The sequence below is a fragment of the Megalopta genalis genome, chromosome 7, assembly GCF_051020955.1.
Source record: "Megalopta genalis isolate 19385.01 chromosome 7, iyMegGena1_principal, whole genome shotgun sequence".
Classification (NCBI taxonomy): domain Eukaryota; kingdom Metazoa; phylum Arthropoda; class Insecta; order Hymenoptera; family Halictidae; genus Megalopta; species Megalopta genalis.
The window spans coordinates 21,873,584-21,895,585 of NC_135019.1; the positions used below are offsets into that span (position 1 = coordinate 21,873,584).

The following is a 22,002-nucleotide window of genomic DNA, read 5'->3' on the forward strand; positions in this document are numbered from 1 at the left end:
TTGTCCAGTTCCGCGTCCTTCTGGTTGGCCAAAATGACCTGCATATTTGTGGGTAATCTTCCCATCCAGAGTGTGCGCAGAACGCTATCGGAGAATGCGGTTCCCGCTAGTCTTTTCAGACGCCGCAGAAACTGCGACGGTTTTCGATCGCCGATCTCTTCTGACTGGAGTAAACGTCGGGTCTTCTGCTCCTGCGTTGAGCTGAGCCGTCGAATCAGCTCTGTCTTTAATTTCTAGTACTGTCCAGAAACCGGCCCAATACGTACCCGAACATCGTGTTTTCCGCGGTCACCTCTGATGCTTCGAAACTGCGTTCAACCATGCTGAACCACAATTTTGGGTCCGAGGCGCAAAATTCGGGAATGCGGACAGCTACCCGTCCTAACGTTGCCCCTCCCTCGTTAGAGGGGCCTGGCGTGGTGTCATTTCCTGTGGCCATTCTTCTAAATTTGGCGGTATTGCGTGGTTCGATGAACTTCGTTTCGTATCTCGATCACGTCCGGGTCACCAAATATTGAAGGGGTAGGGAAAGTTTATTACTTAGTGCTTGGCCTCTGCAAGCGAATTCTCTAACGGTTATTATTGTCGCCGACCGTGTACCGCTATAAAATCGAAAGTTTTTCTAGGCGGGCGCGTAGTTGCAGCACAAAAGCTGCTACAGGTCCTAAGACGCTGCCTTATGGTACTCCTGCTTCAATATTGTTAACGTCCGAATGCGAGTCCTGGAGCTTAACGTAGAAAGTTCTGTCTTCGAGATAAGATTTGATTAGAATATAATAAGATAGAGGAAAGACTTTTCTGATTTTTGATAGAAGTCCTTCATGCCAAACTTTATCGAAGGCTTTTTCTACGTCAAGAAAGAGTGCACTGCAGTATTGTTTTCTTTCAAGAGCTGCTGTAATAGTGTTTATCAATCTATGTATTTGTTCACTTGTAGCATATTTGTTCCTAAAACCGAATTGGTGTAGTGGTATTATATAAGATTATTGGTGTTGATTATTTCTTTCATTCTGTGTAGAATTATTTTTTCTAGTATTTTGGCCATTAAGGGAAGAAGCGAAATCGGCCTGTATGATGATGGCTGGTGAGGATTCTTTTTTGGTTTAGGAAGCATAATAACTTCAGCTATTTTCCAATAAGTGGGAAAAAATGAAATCCTTAGTACGGCATTAAATATAATTGTAAGAAACATAATTGCTTTTAAAGGGAGCTCTTTAAGAATTTTGCCTCGTTGTTTCGTGTCCCAGCGATAAGCCGTAGAGACCTCCTTAACCGACGTTGATAAGCTGTTTTTGGTGGAGTTGGTTACATTCTCCGAGAGTAGAAAAGTGTCCAAAGTGGCCACGGTAGAGTTAGTTATGTTTAGCTTGAATATACCACGTAGATGTTCAGCGAAAATTGTTATTATAGTTAAAGTAGTTATAGTTAAAGCAGTTATTATAGGTTGTTTAAGTCTTTTAGTGGCTTTCCATAGTGAGTGGTTTGCATCCTCGTTGGGTGAAAGGTTAGAAATGTAAGTATAAAATTCTTCGTTAAGATGAGTTTAAATTAAACATTTAACTTCTTTTGTTATAGTGTTAAGTCTTCTTTTATTGTTTTGATTTTTTTTGTTTTGCCATTTTGCCAGGTGTTTTTAAGGGTATATTGCAATTTAAATGTTCTTCTAAATATTCTCTGAAGTATTTCCAGTTAGTTGTATTGTTGTATAAATGTGGTGTAGTGATTTTACGTGTAGCTTTAAGTAGTAAGTTTAGTATAACTAGAGAATGATTAGAGGTAAGATCCATATAGGAATGTATTTTGAAGTTATTTGTAGATAGTCTTTTGGTTATGGCAAAGTCAAGTAAATCAGGAGTTTTTTCCTGGGTAGATGGCCAGTGTGTAGGTTCACCTGTTGATATTGCATTTAGTGATAATTTACGTATAGCCTGTTCTAATACTATGTCTCGCGGTGAGATAGTTTTAGAGCCCCAAAGATTATGTTTCGCATTGTAGTCTCCGCCAGCAATAAATTTATTTCCCAATGATTTAAATAAGTTCTCGTATTGCTGTAAGGTTATCTTATGTTTAGGCGGGGAGAGTATGCAGCCGCTAGTGTTATGTAACCTCGACCCTCCGAGGATCATGCCGCAAGATATAATAAAACTAGAATCTAAGCATGCATTTAACAAATATTAAAACTATATAGACATTTCAATACTCCCACTTAGTTTTAAATCTCCGACTACAGTTAGTTTTGTTCTTAAGTACATAAATTGCTGTTTCGACAGTGGCTTCGTAAAAATGTCGGCTAGTTGCTCTTTTGATGGCATCTTACATGTCGATGTGTTTAGGGCGTTTATGATCAATCGCATTACCTGAAATCTTAAAACTCTTTTAGCACCGAGCGAAAGAAGCGTACCTAGGCGAAGAATACCGGGCCGAATCGGCGAATTTGTAGAGGTTTGCGAAAATGCTCGTAAAAACCAAAGTAGGCGTGATATTTACAAAATTCAAAAAGCAGCATATTGCGAAAGGAATGGAGAATAAATCAATACCAATGAAGTTTCGATATTTGTTAAAAATCATAAGAATAACATAAGTATAAGACATAATGAAAATCGTACAAAGTAATTTCTCTTTTTCAAAACGTAATTGCACATAGAAAAAATCATCGTTTGGTCATCGCTTTATATATATCTGGTAGTATGGTGTATTGACATTGCATTTTGCAATCATTTGCAATGAAATAGCTGGTGTCGGATATCAAAACGAAAGGATAACGCAACACGTTATCCTCGTTATCATCGAATATGATGCACGGCAAGCGTCAGACAAATCTAATACCCAAGAGGATCGTGCAGCTGGTAATACGTCACTAAAAAAATATAAATGTTATTATAAATATTTTTAGTTAGTTCTCTGTCCACTAAAAATGTGTAATGTTTCCGTATTTTTACTTACATAAGCCATTTATCCGCATTGATGCTTACTTATGCATACACCATGCAACCCTTTATTGCAATGATTGCAAATTGTGCGCGATCTTCGCACAGGCTCTCCATCCACCCTACCACACACAACGCAAACCTTTCCCCTCCTTCCAGGAAGTTTACGGATACCTGGGATTGTGGAATCTTTCGATGTGTGACCCAATGAACTTTCTGGATCCATATTCTTTTCAGCCATCCATTCTTCTGTGATCGACTGAATGATACTGGTTATAAATTCGAGTCGAGTCGTAACCTTTCCTTCTGGATTGTGTTTGCATAATATGTATGCATTCAAGACCATGCGAGAGAAAATGGAAAATACCACTTTCTTCCAATATTTCACCGTTCTCCTTTCGTCGAAATATGAGTAGACCATCATATCTGAGACATCAATGCCTCCCATATATTTGTTATAGTCGCAGACGAGTTCTGGTTTTTGAACTTCCGTTTCCTGATTCCGTCTTCGAATTACAGTTGTTTTATTTGCGGCTGTCCCATGCGTTGACAACAGTAGTACATTTTTTTCTGTGATTTCTTTTCTCTGTACGCTAATAGAAGTATTTCCCGATTTCTTAGGTACTTATATTCACCCACTTTCAATTTTTGTTTGAGCTGCGATGGAATATGTTTTCTGTTACTGCGTATGGTTCCGGATAAAAATGTATTCTTCTCATACAGAGATCTTGCTAAGGGGATGCTCGTAAAAAAATTGTCGACAGTTACATGGTATTGTCACGTCCCGCGCGTGGCTTCCCGCAAAAATATATATATTTCGCGAGACCGCGGAATTAGACGTAATTAATTAAACGATTGCCTTTGGTTCACGCGACGCGTGCCGTTCGCGTATCACTGAGTTTCGCTTACTCGCTCGAGAGCAGCGGTAATCGGCGCGGGCACTTACTATTGAGATGGCTCGCTCGCTGGATGCACGTACGCTGATCGTCTTGGATCTCCTGCCGGAATCCTGTTAGGATTGTAGTTCGGCCGTGGAATCTCGATTTCTACGGGCTGCTTCCAAGGTTGGATACGATGATGTTGTGGAGCGCGATATATTCGCGGGCGATATGGATTTCCTCGCGATATGTAATTTCGCCCGTAATTGAATCTACTTGCGGATTGTAACTAATAATGTTAATGTCTTGGCTTTTATGATTTACCCTGGGTTCGTAAGGAACTTGGGCGTACAAACGAAGGAGCCGCTTCAATTGAGCCCTACGTCCTGATTGACGCGGCATAAATGATAGCAATAATAATTATGCTCGCTGGAATGGTCCGTTCTGTCCGGTAGCGTACAGGACTTGTGGGGAAAGCCCGGTACATACGCTTTCTGGACAGATTTGGCTACGAGCAACTTCGGTGGCGTGCATGGCTTATGGGGAAAACCCGGTGCACTCGCTTTCTGAAGTTGCGGTTCTAGATAACGAAATAACTCGAATGGTTGGAATCTGGGAACGCAGAGGTTATTGAATATAACACTTTCACTGCTTCTATTTGAATATATATATATTATAATTTTGAACTGAAGTAAGGTTACAATGCCTTAGAGACTATACGCAAGATTTATGAAATAGAATTAAAATTCAACTCGGAGATTTAAGCAACTGACAAAATTTTCTACTGCTAATTGTGTTTCTATGAAAACGTTGACGGCTTTTGAATACTGACTCCACGTTCGACGGATCAAGAAAGAGTGAAAAAGATTTTAGGCTCGCAGCGTCGATGCACTGGTGCCACTTGAGTTCTCTGATAACTAACATAAACATCGTAAAGATTGCGATTACGGTCCAGAGAATGTATCTCGTGTCGACGGATATCCGAGGGATATATATATATCACTCTGACATATACAGACCCTCGGCACGAAACAACATAAGATATAACAGAAAGTTGATCTAATAAACATTTTTTCACTTGTGTTGCATCGAATATGAACCATTTTAACATTTTATGAAGTTATACTTAAACACAGATCTTTTGTGATGAGTATAATAAGGCTCTAACGGAGGCGCAACGATATATCGTCGTTCGGTGCTAAAAGGGTTAATAGCTGCCTGGTTGTCTACAAGTATTGGAATAATTTTACATTAAAACCCCCATGGCGACCTAGGAACGCTGTGCCTGTCGCTGGCGGATTACGGGGGAGCCACGGGAACTCTTGTAGAACACTACCGCGGCTTCCCCTCGCCTGGCCGGCCACCAGGGAATAATTTTACATTGAACATCAAGTTCATTCAATATGCGGCGCAACCAAACGGCTTCTTTCACATCGTGAAATAGCACGATATACTCAGATTCAGCCGTTGACACAGCAACAAGACCACGATATTGGTGCACCATTCAAGGTGAAAACAAACTCGCTTCTTGACTTTCGTGTCTCTATGTAGCCGGCATAGTCAGCATCAGTGAATCCGATCGTGTCTAATGAACTCCCACTATTCCCGTAAACAATCCTGTAGTTGCGTGTGCCGTTCAAATAACGCATTATTTTCTTTACCGCTTGCCAATGGCTTTCATTGTAACAGCTTAAAAATTAACTCGCATAATTTACGGCAAACTCAATATCCGGACGACTTACTCGTGCAGCGAACAATAATGAGTCTATTGGTTCCGCAGGTACGCTTGACAAATTCGCGTCATGCATATTAAATTTTTCTAAAATTTTGCTAATATACCCGAACTGAGAAATCTTTAACTTTCGATTCTCGCGATCGCGCTTAATTTCAAAGCCAAGAAATTCATCGGCACGATCTACAGTGATCTTGAAATTATATTTTAAGTATTCTAATACGCTTTCTATCGCATTCATACTCTCACTCATGATCAGACCATCGTCCACATACACAGCTAAATACACTTTGTACTTTTGCACTTTACTGAGAAACACGCACTTGTCACTACTAATATTCACAAGATTAAATTCCTTGAGGAACCTCGTGAATTTCTCGTTCCAGCATCTCGGTGATTGCTTCAGTCCATATAGACTCCGGTGTAGCTTCAAAACTGCGTTTGGTTGATTCTCGTTCGTGAGGCTGGTCCAGATAGATTTCTTCTTCAAGATCTCCGTATGAAAACGCCGTTTTGACATCAAATTTCATAGATTTCAATCTCAAAATCTATACCTTTGCGCTGTCAAAATCCTTTGGCAACTAGTCTCGCTTTATACCTTTTTAGATTTCCGGCTGCATCGAGTTTAATAGCGAAGACCCATCTGCATTTGATCGCTCTTTTGCCTCTGGGTAGATCACACAGGGACCATGTGCACTTCCTCGTCCATGGCATTTATCCATTTGCTAGCATTCTCACTCGATACGGCCTCATGATAAGTCATAGGTGCCGCATCTGTGAAATAAGTGACAGCAACGCCGTATCGATCAGGTGGTCGCAATCGATCTCTGTCACCCAGCTGTCTACCTTCGCGAACGTTTTCATTGGCTACTACTTGCTGAATATTTTCGTCTATGACTGACTCAATATCTGGTATAGGTGGAAAACGATCTGCTGGTCGTTCCGTTATTGAGTCTCGTTTTGCTCTTCCACGTGTGGCTCTTGATGTTCGACCCGAGCGATCGGCTCCATTTTCTCTTGTGGATCAAACTCGATTATAAACTTCTGAGATTCTGCATCGCCTTCAGCGCTTGGCAAAGCATTTTCATTGAAGGTTACATCATTGCTGATTAGTACTTTCTTTGATGCATTATCCCAAAATCTATAGTTCGTTGACTCACCATCATAACCGATAAAAGTGACCGCCTTGCTTTTGGGGTCGAACTTGTGCCGTTTTTCTTTGGGTACATACAGGTAGGCCTGAGCTCCGAATACCTTTAAGTGCTTTATGGTGGGTTTTCGCTTAAACCAGTTCTCGAATGGAGTAGTGGTGTGTCCCTGCTTAAATATGGTCTTATTCAAAATATAGCAAGCAGTGTTAACTGCTTCGGGCCATAATTTTTTATCGATCTTTTTAGCGTGTAGCATTGAACGCGCACTTTCTACTAGAGTCCTTATCTCGCGTTCGGCACGTCCGTTCTGTTCACAGATCATACTCGCGATCAACGAGGGGCATGGACGATTCATTTATGATTGTAAATTCATGTTTCGCTCGATATTCTGTTAACCCCACGAAATCATCGCAATCAATATCATTGAACATGGGATCATTTCTTAACGGCGTCGGTGTTGAGCTAGGTCAGACATGTTCGGTAGGACGCTTCCCGTCCTTCATAGGCCCGGGCAGCGGTGATGCGACTGTCGGTTTGAGACCTACCTTCTTCTCACGAAACCTTGGAGGAGCTTTCTTAGTTTGAGCACCTCCAGATACTGGTTTACGCTCCGGTTTAGGCGATGTTTCCGGAGTTGTGAGCTCTGCACCATGCTTTCGCACTTTGTCCATTGCTTGCTAAGCGATTCCCTATAATATCTCTGTCAGACATCGTGAATGATAGAGAAATCACTTGCACTTAATAAACACAGAAATCAATCACTGAATTTCACTGAGCCTGCGGGCTTGTTAACTTTATACTATTGCTCAGTGGAAACGTGCCGGGCCCATAACCTGTTGGGTATCGGTTCTTATGCATAAGCAAGGAACTCAAACTGTTATTTTAAAGCAAAATAGTATTTTATTTAGTTAACAGAAACAAGGTGGGTCAAACCGCAAGATATACTAAAACTAGAATCTAAGCTTGCATTTAACAAATATTAAAACTATATTCCTTTATTTGTTTTATAGTAAGGCAGCCCTTTATTTGTTTTATAGTAAAGTTGTCATTAGCAATTTCCTGTAAAAGTTCAATAAGGGGCTCTAAAACGCTTGCTTCAATATACAGGGTGGGGCATTTTAAACAGGTCACCTGAATAACTCGCTTGTTTTTGAAGATAGGAGAAAATGCATTAGACCAAACTTACTTGGTATCGGGGGGCTCATAATCTGGTATTACCAATTTTTCTGCAGGTGAAGGTGTCAAGGAGATATGAAGGTCAATTCTGTTTTTTTAAATGGAACAGTAAGTTCTTTTACTTACATTCTGATAGAGTGTTTCGAGGCGAATACAATGAACTATTATGAAGGTCATTCAAGGTCACCCAAAGTCAACTGCAAGAGAAAACTGATTATCTCAAAGCACACTTCGAATACTTGGATACTTTAATACTGCCTTATAAGTGTTCAAAATGGCGACCTTGAACATGGATACATAGTCTAAATCGTTGCAATACTGATGATACTGCCTGGCAAATTTCATTTGTATCTATTACAGAGCAAGCTCTTCTTATACGTTCTTGCATATCAAGTTTGGTAGTTGGTTTTTTACGGTACACTTCTGCCTTTAATTTTCCCCACAAATAAAAATCGAGAGGTGTCAGGTCTGGGGATCGTGCCGGCCATTTGTTACTTCCTGATCGACCTATCCAACAATCTCCTAATTTTTTATTTAGAAATTCTGTAACATTGCGTGCTGAATGAGCAGGACATCTTATTGGAACCACATGGACTGTCGTATGTCCAGTGAAGTGTCTTCTAACAATTCTGGCAAAAGATCTTCTAAGATTCTGAGGTATTTACTACTATATTTAACGTGCCATCAATAAAATATGGACCAAAATTGGAGGAGGTTTAGGTGCAGAAATATTATTTACCGTTGGATTTTCTTCCGGATTAGCGTCATTTAAATCTTGTGGTGGACTAAAATATTGTTAATGGGGACATTGCTTAACCACTTAACTTGTTCCTCAGAGGTAATTGAAGATGTATTGGGTTGAGGAATAAGTTCGTTGCGTTTTTATCAAAGACTTTTATTTAAACAAAAATCAATAGTTATAACAATAAATTAATCAATTATGTATTCGCCGTTGCTGTTTACGACGTCCACCCACCTCTCGACCAATTTGTCGATGCCGTTCCGCCAAAAATCGCCCGGTCTGGTATTGAAGAAGTTGTTGAGCCAGTTTTTAACACATTGACAGCCGGCGACCTAAGAGACATTTAAAGCCTGTGCGCCGGTGTTACGTAAAACGATACCAAGAAGTATAAAAAAAGGAGTTGAGCCGTGGCCCAACTCTCTAACTCTTTATTACAAATAATACAAGTTTTATACGATTTACAATACTTATGATAGTTTATACCGAGTACAATAGTTCCGTAGCTGGTGGAGGATTCGTCAAGACTGAGGTTTGGAGACTGGTTGGAGACTGGTATTTATATATCGGTCTTTGTCAGGGGTTGATGCTTCCAGGACATTCGGCGATGGGGCCGTGTGCAGGATCTTGGGTGGGTTAACTTCCGGATAACGTAGTGTCTGTGTGTAACATGAGAATGTATAGAGGCCCTTACACCGGCAACGTATCGGCCATTTAAACCCCGAACGCCGGTCTTATTCGCTTGTTTCTGATCACTGAATAGTCAAAAAAAATATTTAAAACATTATATATTTTCGTAAAATAGTACATTTTATTTGCATATTCTTCATATACAAATTAACGGTAATTAAAAATTTAAACAAAAAATCGAAATTTTTAATTTATAATTATAAAAAAAATATAGTTTCTCATTTCATGGTGGATTATTACATATATATATAACGTAAACCGGAAACAAAAGTTTTAATATTTAAGGCAAGTGTGGTATTTCTCGAAACATTGTCCAAGATGTAAAAGTACTAAGCATTCAGCACACATAAAGCTACTCTCGCTTCTTTTTTTACCAGCAGAGCAAACTTTACACGGACGTCGTACGTATTGCTTTTTTTTCCTGATCCAAGAATAACTTTGTTTCTTCATATCACCCGGAAGTCTCTGGGGACTATTAAATTTTTGTGTGCGAGGTGTAGGAACAAGTACAGAAATACTTGAAGTATTAGAATGAGAAGTGCTAAAAGTATCATTTAATATATCTTGAGTATTTGCGAATTCCTCGATCCAAGAACGTCCAACAGTATATAAAAATTGTTTATATTTTATAATGTTACCGTTCAAGTCAATATATAATCTAAATGCATTAAACATTGCGCAATTTAAAAGAAACAAGACTGTCTTCTTTGTCCATTTCACCGTTTTTCTCATGATCGAATAATATGATAAATATTGATCTGCCAAATCTACATCCATCATATATTTATTATACTCTATGACGGAATGCGGTTTTGTCATTTCTTGTTTCGTTTTCCAGTGTATTTTATTTGTTTTCATTAATTCTCCCGAATGTATCGTGGAAACCATGTATACAGCCTTCTGTTTCGGCTTCCACGCCTGTACCAAAACTTCACCCTTTCTTTTACATCTATATTCTCCAGTTTTCAATTTGAGATGCCGTAAAGACTCGGGAACACCCCTATTTGGTCTAATTGTACCACAAAGTCATAAGAAATTCTGCGGTTTTAATGCTATTATAATAGTTGTCCGTGTATAAGTGGTGTCCCAAACATATTTTTATCAAGTAATGACATAATTGTCTGGTCCAATTTTTTACCTTCCGCACAGTATACTTCTATGTTGGAAACTTATCCGATTCTAGCTTCGCATAGCATACGGCAAAGTAGGCCGTACTTTATTATTTTTGCAGGATTGTATGTTTTTTAGATAATTTTCCACGCCATGGAATAATGGATTCATCAAGCAAAAGTTCTTTCCTAGGCGTATATATCGATTTAAATTTATCTAATAAATAGCTCAGAATGGACAGAATCTTCTGGAGCTTATTAGAACCGGTTATTGTTTGATTGTTTGAAAATTGCCACGTCCTCCAAATCTGGCGAAATCTATTACGTGGCATTATAGTGGAGAACGAAGGGTTTCTCGTATAAAAATTGCAGCACCAGTAATCATCTTTTACATCTTTCTTTACCTGGCCCATCATTATAATTGTATAATACCAAGAAATTTTTTCATCTCGGCTAGAGTAATATCACGCCACTTTGACATTTTCTTCCTCTCACTCATCTTGTCTTTATTTTGCTGGTAATAGATGTTGGATTCATTGACCATTAATTGAAACAAATCATTGCCAATAAATAATTCGACGACTTCTTTTATGCTTTTCTTATTAGTAGGAAAAATCTTTAGGCCGGGCTCACCAGTAAAATCTGGTATGTTAGGAATTTTATCGACATCTGACCATACTTCACTGTAACTATGTGATTCTGTGGACATTTCACAATCACTGGAATCATCGGAATCGCTTGAATGCTGTAGTGGAATAGCTTGATCTTCTTCTTGGACCCACATCACTATCGCTGACCTCGACTTCTACATCAGAATCTTCTGAATGTATCGAATAATCCGATAGAGAGTCAGCAATATGCTCATTTTCACACATATTATATGGGTAAAAAGTTACAGAAGAAAATAACTTGTTACACTGTTCAATCAAAAACATAAGCGTACGAAAGAATACACTGCTCGAGAGTGATTCTTGCCTGGGTTGTTTCTGAACAATCGTATACGTTTTATCTTTAGAGTATGACAAATGAAGATCGACGTAACCATGGCAAGTAAATACAAATCGATGAGTAAGACACTCATACCAGCAAAAAAAAAATCCACATCATCGTGGGGCAGCTACTTAAGCGACAGACTCACAAATCCGCGTTTTCGCGGGGCCGGCGTTCAAGCGACAGACTCAAAAACCCGCGTTTTCGCGGGGCCGGCTGTCAATGTGTTAAGGCCCTCTTCATTGTCGAAGGTAACGCCCCTCATATGGTTCAACAGGGGCGGAAAAGATGGTAATCCGTGGGTGCAAGGTCCGAAGAGTACGGCGGATGCTGAAGGACCTCCCATTCAAGCTGTTGGAGTGCGGCTTGACAACTTCTCCGTATACGTTGCAAATGTCCCAGGCTGCTTTAGCAGCTTTTTGGCCTCGATGAAAAGCGTAGAAGAGAAGGTGTCGAAAATGTTGCTTTTTACCTCCTGGATATTCCATTTCTAAGCCTCTAAAGTAATAAAAAATTAAATTACTCAAAAAGACGATTAGCACAGTTTTGTAGAGCAGAAAGAGCTCTATCGAATTAATATTATACACTTTGTCAAACAGCAAAAAATCGTTGTAAAATAAAAGAAAATGTAAAAACGCTACGAACTTATTCCCCAACCCAATAGTTGGAGGGATTATTTTACGTTTCTTTGGCGTTTCCTTGTAAACCATATTCATTTGCATTGATGTTGTTGCAGAATTGTAGTTATTTGGTTGATTTTCAACAGAATAGTTTTTACTGGTCTTAATAAGATTTAATTTTAGGATACCGTTGTGAGACATTAACACATCGAACTTGCCGAAATGGCATATTCCTGCGTCGTTTAATATACTAATAATATAACAGTACAAGTTTGCGTGAATCACTCAAAACGTAAACACGAGTTCGCGTGAACGCGTCTTATTACTTCGGAGGTTCAAAGACAACTGATTCATTAGTGTTAGATCTAGAAAGTGATAAAAGAGTCTCACATACCACTTTCTATTAGGTTGGTACGTATGAAATGTCGGATGTTTAAGTGAATATATAAAACTGCATGTCTTTTTTCAAAAGTTGTTTATTTAATCAAAATATGCTTCATTTGCTTCGGTACATTGATCTTTAGAATAAATAAACTCTGATATGAAAATTTTCAAACTGTCTTCATTTCCATACTGTTCAGCCCGTAAAAACTGTTCTAAATGTTTAAAAAATTGAAAGTCGGTTGCCGAAAGATCCGGCGAATAAGCTGGATGCTGCAAAATTTCATATTTTAATTCATTTAATTTCACAATTGTTTTGAACGGTATATGTATGCGGTCAAGCGTTGTCGTGGAGAAATATAATTTTCAATTTTTCATGCATTTCATCAATGTACTGGCAGTACTTTTTCGGCTGTAATTGTCTCCCCAGTTCGAAGGAATGAGTAGTGAATTACTCCAATCACATTCCACTAAACTGTTATTAAAATTTGTCGTGGTTGATATGATGGCCTTGGAGTATGAGCACAAGCCTCATTCCTATCAAGCTTCTGAGCACACCTTTCCAATTGTGCACTATATACTTCACTTGTAATGGCGTGGCCGGTTAGTAAGTGTTCATAATGAAGCATTCCTTTAAAATTCCACCAAACACACAACATCGCCTTTTTCGCATGCAAGTCAGGCTTTGGCGTGGGCTGCGGTGCTTCGCTTTTGTCCAACCATTGTGGCCGTCTCTTCAAATTAACATAAAGCACCCATTTTTCATCTCCAATGACAATTTGCTCTAAAAACGGTAATCGGTTTTGACGAGAGAGGAGCGAACTGCAGATTGCGACTTTTTGATTACGGTTGTTTTCGGTTAATTCATGTGGAACCCACTTTCCAAACTTTTGGACCTTACCAAGTGGCCGCAATTGATTGCAAATAGTTTTTTGCGAACAGTTTAAAGCTGTCGCAAGCTCTTGTTGCGTTATTTGAGGGTTTCTAACCAAAAGAGCCTGAAGTGCTTCCTGATCAAAATTAGACACACGGCCTCGACTACTCTCTCGTCATTCAACGAAAAATTTCCCTCGCGAAATTTCTTTAACCAACGCTGGCATTTTCTGACGCCAACAGTATCTTGACCGAAAGCACTACAGATATTTTTTGCAGCCTCATTTGCTTTTCTTCCTAATTGGAACTCATAAAGCATGCAATACCGAATATGCTCTTCATCTGCCATCCCTTAACCCTAGTTTCTATTTAGGTTGTCAAGTATGAAATGGAGCAAAAAATGCATATAATTGAATTCGATTTTTTTCCAATAAAAACTTTTTATTTTTAATCAAAGTATGCACCCATATTATCGGTACACTTTTGCCATTTTAGAGGTAACTCATTTTTCCCTTTGCTGTAGAAGCCTGGATCACGGGAGTCGATGAACTCTTGAAACGCCATTTTGATAAAAAGTTGTTTAAATTTTGAAAGAAATGATAGTCAGTGGGGGAAAGGTCTGGCGAGTACGGTGGGTGACGGAGAGTTTCCAACTTCAACTTCTGTAGCTTTGACATGGTCATTCGTGCGGCATGTGGTCGAGCGTTGTCATGCAGGAGGATTGGAGTCATCCAATTAACTAATTTTGGCTGTTTAATCGCAAGATTTCTCATCATTTCGTCTAGTTGATAACAGTAGATATCCGCCGTGATCGATTGCCTAGGTTCCATAAAGCTGTGGTGAATGACACCTGAATCAGACCACCAAACAGTGACCATCAGCTTCTTCTGGTGGATGTCTCGCTTCGAACAGTGTTTTGGTGGTTCATCTTTGTCCAACCATTACGATGAACGCTTACGATTATCGTACATGATTTATTTCTCATCACACGTAACAATTCGATTGAGAAATGGTTCGGCCTTGTTGCGAGAAAGAAGAGAAATACATGCGTTGAGTCTTCGTTCCTTCTGTGCATCGGTCAATTCATGCGGTATCCACTTGTCCAGCTTTTTCACTTTACCGATTTGTGCCAAATGAGTCAAGATTGTTTGCTTTCATACATTGTACATTAATGATAATTCACGTGCACTTTGGCTGGGATTCGCTTCCACAGTGGCTTTCAGGACGACATTATCCACCTGAGTCTTGGGTCGACCACGTGGTTCATTAGACAGGTCGAAATCTCCTGAACGAAATTTTGTAAACCAACGAGCTACAGTCGTGTTTGTAGTCACTTAAATGCCGAACACACTATTGATATTAGGTGACTGCCTGCCGTGTTGTGGCTCCACGGTGGAACTCATACTTCATCAACACACGAATTTCGCTGATTTCCATGGTTTCACTTAATCGCCTATACAAAAAAACTATTGCAAATTTTTTCAAAATGAAATATGAGTTAGAGAGAGTCACACGAAGAACAAATTATGCCAAAATACGGCGTCTAAATGAGGTTGTGTGCGATTGAAATAAATAACATGAAGTTTGCTCCACTTCATACTTGACAACCTACTTTGCCTCGCAAAGCATAAAGGTTTTGATTCCGAATCTAGATCGTTTCAAGTATTGCTTCCATCCCAATTTGCCTTTGTATAATAATAAACTCTCGCCTACGAAAAGATCTTGGTTTGGTGTAATTGCTGACATAAAAGAGCGATTGATGCGGTTGAACACAGGCCAAATTTTGTGAAGTTTCGGATTTGGATGATCTGGTCGAATCTATACGTTGTTGTGGAGACAAACAAAGTGGAGACGACTTTTTAACAACCGAAATCTGTCGCATAATATTTCGCACAAACGGCGTGTCAATGCTGTGCCGTTTCAACCAGTACCATTCTACTATGGACTTTTGTACTAAGGATTGCAAGATATGCAGTGCAAGAAGTACGTAATGACGCTCTGCCCGTGACCGTCACGGGATACACTGTTAATGGGTTTTAACTGCCGCAACTCAAATTTACTTTCATCAGCCCACACTACGTTTTTCCAGAATGATAGTGGCATGTTAACATACTTTTTTTTGCAAAAGCTAAACGTTTCTTCGCATTTGCTTGATTAATATGTGACTTATGTCTAGCTTTACAGCATTTTAATCCAACCTCGTGTAATCTCCGTCTTATCGTTTTTGATGACACATTTAATCCTAAGGTTTCTTGAATATTACGCGATGCAATGTGCTTGGATTTTTACAACATTGTCGAATAATTTGACGATCTTCTCTTAAAGTGGTACAGCGTTTCTGACCGCGACCTCTGAAATTTTCCACTATATTGTGCGATAAACATTTTTTATAAATTTTTTCTACTGCACTCTTTGATACACTGTATTTTTCTGCTATCACACGGTAACTTAATTTTTTGGAACAGTCCGAAGCAATTAAATGACGAACTTGATACGAAATTTCTTTTCTTCGAGACATTCTTCCAATTGTTCTGTTTTGTACAAAGTCTATGCTTCAACTAAATACGTGTGCAGATGTTTTGTTTTACGTTTGCAAGTATTACGCGTGGCGGATAGCTATAGCCTATGTTTGCTATGTTTCTCGCCGGAATAGATCGTCCTGGCGTTAGAGCGTAAAGGTCGTTAGGATCAGAAGATAGCGGAGTTAGAGGTCGTGAATTCAGAATAGCTTTAATTTCGTCAATAAAGGTGTTGAATTCTTCGAAGAGAAGTCTCAGTTATTTGTTATAAGGAAATAAAGTCAAGAAAACGAAAAATCCAGAGTCAAAAAAGTATTGGCACACGTACGATTTTGCTATAAGAGCAAGTGTTACGCAACTGTAGAAGTGTACAATTCAACTTACTTAATATTTGGTGTGCATGCCTTTAGCCTTAATTACGGCCTGTAATCGATTAGGTATCGATTTGATAAGTTTCTGCGTAATTTCCAATGAAATGTTAGACCACTCTTCTAAAAGCGTTGCTTTTAGATCATTTTTATTTTTAATTTTCCTTTTTCGAACTTTTAAATCGAAAATATGCCAAAGATTTTCTATCGGGTTAATATCCGGCGATTGAGGCGGTGTAGGGAGTTGTTTTGGTACATTGTACAATAACCATTCCCTTGTTTTCCTTGCCGTGTGCTTCAGGTCGTTGTCTTGTTGGAATCGGAACGATTCGTTTATGCCCATTTTTGTTGCACTCGTTAACAAATTGAGCCGCTTATTTTGAAAGTGGCCTAACTCCATTTATCTTCAAATCGAGATATTTAAAGTTTTGCGTTTCAATGAATTTAAAAATATACGTATAGGATACTAATGAGTCATACTGCTTAAGCGTATCTAAGGATGTTAAATTTAAAGTTCCTGTTAAAATAGTGGCAATTATTAAGTAAATAACGTGCGTTTTCTTATCAAGAATGGAGTTGGGCCACTTTCAAAATTAACAGCCAGATTTATTATAAAATTTGAAGGTGCCCAAGTCCATTCAACATAATTTAAGATATTTCAAATTGAAAAAAACAATACTGAATTTGTTTTACATATCTTGAAAACACTTCGGAAACATAATTTATGCGATTTAAAACATTTTTTAATTACAGGACATAGAAAATTACAAACATAAATTTATTACAAAACAATTTACTATTCGTCTACATTTTGTGCGTGTGAAAGTGATTTGAAGAAATCATGATGTTCTGGTGGTATGTATCGTAATAGATCAATTATGTCCTTAAATTTTGCTGTTGTAATTTGTCTAATAGTTTTATACAATGGTGTCAATACAATATTTTCGAACTTTCTTGGTCTGCCCCGACGTGGTAATAAATTCAGGACTTTAAAATTTTCATCCTCATTCATTGATGTCTTATATAAAATTTTATATGGTTCATTTCTGACAAAACGCATCCAACATATTCTTAACCAGTTTACTGATTCTCCATCAGAATTCTTTGCCCTTTTAAAAATTGCGTCTTCTAATAATTTTGTTGATACAAAATCTTCCTGTCTTATTTCATTTACAATGAAATTATTACCCTTCTGACACTTTTTAATAATCTTGTAATAATCCTGGGGAACGAACAGTAAATTGTTTTTTTTATGCAATTTCTACCACGCCAAAATCTCTATCATTTGGTAAAAACGAATGTCCTGATATTAAAAATTTATGATCTATGATTTCCACATTATTATCTAAAGTTTGGACAATTTTTAACCACATTAAAGCTACTTTAATGTTTCTATTTTGCCCGGTGCACATGTCACTGTAAGCTATAATGTGTCTTTCACTTCTTAAATTTTTAATATGTTTTAAGATGCATGAAACAACTTCTTGAGCACCTCTTGATGCAATAGTTTCATCCCAAACGTACATGTAAATATTATCGTTATAAAAATTGTGTATACCAAAATTTAGAATATACATATTGCGTTTGTAATATGCTACTGAGGTAGTCAGCTTGGGATACGGTAATGCTTTTTGCAAGTCGAATGAGAAAGCAAAATAATAATCCGAATTACGTGATACTTGCTCCATGTTTTACTGTAGGAATAACATGCTTCTGATTTAATTCGGTGTTCGGTTTCCTCTATACAAATCTTTTTCCATCAAAGCCGAAAAGATTAAATTTGCTCTCATCTGAGAAAATAACCGTCTTCCAAAATTCCATTGTCTTACTTGCCTATATTTTTGCAAATCCGAGCCGTTTCTCCCTATTCTTTTCATTAATGAACGGTTTTTTCTCGCTGCTCTACCATAAATTTCCGTATACCTTGATCCGATTTCTATTGCGAAACTTCTTCTCTTTGATGTAGAAGGGACCGCAATAGTCAACTCCTACGTTGTTTAACCCTTTCGCTACCGGGCGGGTTCTCCGCCGCGGTACTTCTGCTGAACGGAGTGCCGCGACATCACTGCACGCTACGCGATGCGCGATGTCAGCGAGAGTACCGCAGCGGAGAACCCAAGCGGCTTGAATGTTTTCGGACGAAAAAATGTTTCTTCAAAGGGTATTTATAAATAAAGAGAAATATAATTAGAGCATTATGCAATATAATATAATATAATTGAGGAGGTGGGATCGGCGACGGGAAGAGAGAATTGAACCCGGTTACAATTAGACTATCTTTATTTACAATCGACGAGGGTTCTTACTGAACTAACCATTCGCTCACCGATGCATCCCATCCAGATCATTCTTTCTCATTCTCACGGTTCACTTTCACTCTGTCCTGGCTAGACGCATTCATTCTACGCGACACTCAAACCAATCGTCTAGACATTCGCTCGACGCTAACGCACAGCATGCAGCCCGGCCCATTCGTCCAAACATTCTTACGCCTTAAAACTAAACACATGGCGGAGACGTGGCGCCGGCTTGTCGCCGCCACATCACCCCCCCGCCAGTGATTGACTCGATCACGAAACTTGCAATCGGTCCGGGAAACGCACTCTTCTTCCGGACCGTGTGGTGCGTAAACCCGCACCTGGTGGTACTACTATGGGGGGCGGCACCGCCGGACCCCGAGATGGTGGCGATGGTTGGGGCGGCTACCCCGTAAACTCGCTCGGAGTGGGTGGTGATGGTGGTGTTGGTGGTCCCTCGGACTCTCCAGGTAACGCTGGCTGTGTTGCCCCTGGTATCGTCGGCGGTGCTGGATCTGTAGCCAGCACGTACGCCGGCTTTAGGCGATCTATGGTCACTGTAACCGCCTTGTCCCGGATACTGAGGGAGTAAGTCCGGTCCCCTCGCTCGAGGACCCTGTATGGGCCGTCGTATGGCGGCTGGAGGATTCCTCGCACGGCGTCGTTCCGCACGAACACATGCTCTGCCGTGGCGAGGTCCTTGAAAACGAAAACTCGTTTCGTCGAGTGATTGCTGCCAGGCGTTGGGGCGAGGGTCGCGAAATGCTTTCGTAATCCCGCGACAAAATCCCCTGGCAGCGGCAGCGACTCCGCTCTCTGTGGGACCAGGAATTCCCCTGGTAGGCGCAGTGTCTCGCCGTAGACCAGCTCAGCTGCGGTGGATTGTAAGTCCTCCCTCCAGGCTGCGCGGATGCCCAGCAAGATGGTGGGAAGAACCTTTGTCCAGCTGACGTTTTGCTGGCAACGGAATGCTGCCTTAAATTGGCGGTGGAATCTCTCCACCATTCCGTTTGCCGCCGGGTGATAGGCCGTTGTCCGCCAGTGGGCTGCACCTGTTAGCTGTGACATTGCCTGAAACAAGCGCGACTCGAATTGTCGACCCTGGTCGGTCGTCACGCGCAACGGGGTTCCGAACCGTGAAATCCAACCCTCGTAAAAGGCGCGTGCCACGGTCGAAGCTTCTTGATCCCGAATTGGGAAAGCCTCGGGCCAGCGCGTAAAACGGTCGACGCAGGTTAAACAGTACCTGAACCCCTTTGAGACCGGAAGAACTACAATGTCTATGTGCACGTGCTCGAATCTTCCGGTCGGCGCGTCGAAACTTCCCGGCGGCGCGAAAACGTGCTTGTTTATTTTGGCGCGCTGGCACGGAACGCAACCGCGAGCCCAACTCCGGCAATCGGCTTTAACGGACGGCCACACATATCGTTCCGTCACGGGTCTCACCGTTGCTTTAACACCTGGATGCGCCAGGCGGTGCATCGAGTCGAATGCGGCTCGCCTGAATTGTCCCGTGACGAAAGGTCGCGCAATCCCGGTAGACACGTCACAGATCACTTCAGTGTTCGAATCGGGTGGGCGTATCCGTTTTAAACGTAAATTGTTTTTTATTTTCCCGCTCATGTACGCCTGAAGTTCCGCGTCGCGCTGCTGAGACTCCGCCAAATCGGTGTAGCTGAAGGACTCTACCACTTCTTCCAACCTGGATAGCGCGTCGGCGACGACGTTGTCCTTCCCGGCGATGTGGCGGATGTCGGTGGTGAACTGCCCGATGAAATCCAGGTATCTAAATTGCCTGGGAGAACATTTCTCGGGCTTTTGTTGGAAGGCGAAGGTCAACGGTTTGTGGTCCGTGTAGATGGTGAATGTTCGCCCCTCCACCATGTGTCGGAAATGCTTGATTGCCGAGTAAATGGCCAACATTTCCCGGTCGTACGCGCCGTAATTCCGCTCGGCAGCGCTGAGCTTCCTGGAGAAGAAAGCCACCGGCTGCCAATCCTTTCCGACCCGCTGCTGCAGTGCCGCGCCTGCAGCAAAATCGGACGCGTCGCAGAACAAGGCGAGTGGCACGTCGTCCCTCGGATGCGACAATAACGCCGCCTGCCTCAAACTGTCCTTCGCCTCGGCGAAAGCCGCGGTAGCTTCCTCGGTCCACGCCAACTTGGCGTTACCCTTGATGCCGTCGTGCAGTAGGTTGTTGAGGGGCGCTTGTACCTGCGCAGCCCTGGGCATGAAACGCCTATAGAAATTTAGCATACCCAGGAACTGCCTCAGCCGTTTTGCGGTGGTCGGTTGGGGGTAGTTGGTGATCGCCTCCACCTTTGATTCCAACGGGCTGGTGCCTTTGGACGATACGGTGAACCCCAGGAATTTAACCTGCGCCTGGCCGAAAATGCATTTCGCCCCGTTGACGGTCACGCCGTACTTGTCGAGGTGTGAAAAAACTTCCTCCAAGTGACGCAAGTGCTCCTCTTCTGTCGACGATGCCACCAGTATGTCGTCGATGTAGGCGTACACAAAGTCCAGGCCGCGCAGCACCTCGTCGATGAAACGTTGAAACGTTTGTGCCGCGTTTCGCAATCCGAACGACATACAGGGTAACTCGAATAGTCCGAAAGGGGTGGTTATCGCGGTTTTGGCGATGTCCTCTGTGGCCACTGGAATCTGGTTATACGCGCGCGCCAGATCTATTGTGGAAAACACCGTCTTCCCGTGAAGCGCGTGAGAGAAGTCCTCGATGTGCTTCACGGGGTACCTATCCGGCACCGTGCGCGCATTTAAAGCTCGGTAATCCCCGCACGGTCGCCAATGTTACGATCGTTGGTATTAAATGAGAGATTAAATTGATTGTTCGCAGTTTCGAACCTGCCTGCATACACCGGTTGCAGTTCGGGAAATTGAAGGGAAATAAATGAAATGGTTTTACCACTCATTCAAGATACTAGTGTATGGTTTATTAAAATTAAATGTTTAACAAGTTTATGTTGAAATATTGCGGGTCCCAATCGGGGTCGCGAAAATCTTCCTCTTGGAAGAGGTGCTCTAAATCGTCGTCGTGATACCGGTCTTTCTCTGTTACCGGGTCATAGACCTCCACGGACGGAGGAGAATCAGGGAACGGATCTGGTTTCAATGCTTCCTCGGCCAGCTCCCTCCCTATATATCGGAGCCTCTTGTTCAAATTTCACGGTAAACTCCCGTTGGAGTGCGCGGATTTTTCGGATTGCTCTCGTTTTGCGCCCCCCTCGACGTTTATTATTTGATCGCTTCTTCGAACCATTCATCTAAAGATTAATTTTTTAGATTCATTAAATATATATATGTATTTTTGGATTCCTATTATTATTATCCTCTCAGTATTATTAAGCTTAAGCGTCACTTGGACGCAGCTAGGTCGGCGCGTGTAAGCGTCACTTGGACGCAGCTAGGTCGGCACGTGTAAGCGTCACTTGGACGCAGAGAGGTCGGAAAGTATAAGCGTCGTTTGGACGCAGAATAAGTGCCTCGCATAAGCGTCTGTTAGACGCTGAGTAAATGCCAGCCCAGAGAGGT

General features: G+C 41.1%; 1 long non-coding RNA gene across 1 annotated transcript in view; it reads left to right on the plus strand.

Annotated features, from left to right (window-relative positions):
* Nucleotides 1-22,002, plus strand: part of LOC143259881 (uncharacterized) — a 39,713-nt gene that overhangs the window by 12,089 nt on the left and 5,622 nt on the right. The window lies entirely within an intron of this gene.